Below are 1,757 nucleotides of genomic sequence, written 5' to 3'. Positions count from 1 at the left end.
ACACAAAAGACGGATGAATGCATTTAAACACAGCTGTACAACTACACATTATACACACACACACACACACACACACACACACACACACACAAAATTTTACTTTACTGGAACAAAAAGATGTATTTATATTTCATCTCTGCGACAGGTTTAGGCAACACACCCACACAGCAGGGGCCATCTGAAAGCCCATAAGGACAAATGACACTTGTTCAAATAAACAATACAGAAGGCTCTCTGCCCCTCCCACCCACCACACAGGACTTTTCTCAGAAAGGCACACAATATCACAAGGAACTACAGACCAGTCAAACCAGTAGAGGATGTTACCGATTCATTAGATAGCTTCCCTGACTGGTACCTATGAATGACAGCTCACTAACGGCCCCACAGGCAAAAAGAACAGGTGCATTCACACAAAGTAAAATAGGCCATACCTTAATTAAACATAACTGAAGCCAGGACAAACACTCAACCTCTTGCTCTACCACGGTTTTTTGCATCATGCTGTGTTTGTTTACATCATGTAGCAGTCAGTTCCAATAAAACTGAAAATAAACATCCCGCAGTTCAACTTATCAGGGCTCAGGAAGCATCTACAGTTTATTAATGTTCTGTCTTCTGTAATTTCCCCTCTACAGTAGAGTACAGATAAGGCAGTCGGTTGGTGATATCACCACAGGAAATCAGTGAGGGTGTCAAAGCAAGAGCTGGCAAATTGCTAATTTAAAAAGAAAAAGACCCCACCCCCACAAAATAGCAACAGACTGTGTGCTGCAGGCCTCTCTGGTCCTGCTACTGCTGAGGTCAGCAGAATCTCATTTGCCTACATTAATTCCAGTGGTGAACTCTTGGTGTACATGGGGCAGATACTATAGTCCAATAACTTTTGGAAACTGCCACAGTGAAAAGGGCTACATGAGGCAAACAGGGATTTCCAAAAGTTATCAAAGAAACTGCTTCAGGCTGGCTGCTGTGTGAGGAGCTACGGCAGCAAAGGCAGCAGTCGTGGGTTCTGTTATTGATAGCGATGGTAGGCTGAACGCCAAGGCTTCGAAGCGTGCGTCAAGTACTCTGGACAGCGGAAAGTGAACCTTCATGTCGAAGCCTGTATTGTTTAGAAAATGTGATGTCACCGATGACGTTTGACACTACCGGCTCAGGAAGTTTTTTTGAAATTGGTGGGACATCTGAGCATGTAGTTGAGATAAGGAGAGAAGGCAGAGATCGCAAAGTTTGTGGGTTTGTAGTGTTTTATGATCATTGCGGTACAGCTGTTTGCTTTCTATTGCCCCAGCATTAGCACCAAAAACAAATTATCCCCACTATGAGAAGATTTTAATTTAATTTCTACCAAGTTGAATCATATGCATAGGCTACTGTATGTGCTTTTCCTTCAGAGCCTTGGTATGAAAATCAACTGTATGACTGTTTATTTATAGTGGTGTGTTTTTGGGTGAAATGTAGCTGGCGTTTTGATGTTTTTCCCCCCAACTGACCACAGTATTACAGAGCGAGGTAATAATATTACAAATGACATGGGATTTGTTTCATATTTTGGAGAAACATTCTCAGTTGTTTAGCCTATAACAAACGTAAGGGTGAGTTGCACTGCCTCAGTCTGTTTCTACAAATTCCTGTGGTACATTCCAGGTTGTTTTGTGGGTAACAATAAATAAATAAATTAAATGGCACTCTACACTTTCATTCATGTATAGCACTACCATTTATAACCAGCACCTCATTTTGTTCAAATATAT

The 1,757-nt window shown here is 41.5% G+C and overlaps 1 protein-coding gene across 1 annotated transcript in view; it reads right to left on the bottom strand.

The window, feature by feature from the left end:
• Positions 1-1,757, bottom strand: part of itpk1b (inositol-tetrakisphosphate 1-kinase b) — a 39,529-nt gene that overhangs the window by 5,824 nt on the left and 31,948 nt on the right. The gene's annotated exons all lie outside the window — the stretch shown is intronic.

This window comes from Monopterus albus, unplaced genomic scaffold (assembly GCF_001952655.1).
Source record: "Monopterus albus unplaced genomic scaffold, M_albus_1.0 scaffold13.1, whole genome shotgun sequence".
NCBI lineage: Eukaryota > Metazoa > Chordata > Actinopteri > Synbranchiformes > Synbranchidae > Monopterus > Monopterus albus.
This window is presented reverse-complemented; position numbering and strand designations above follow the sequence as displayed.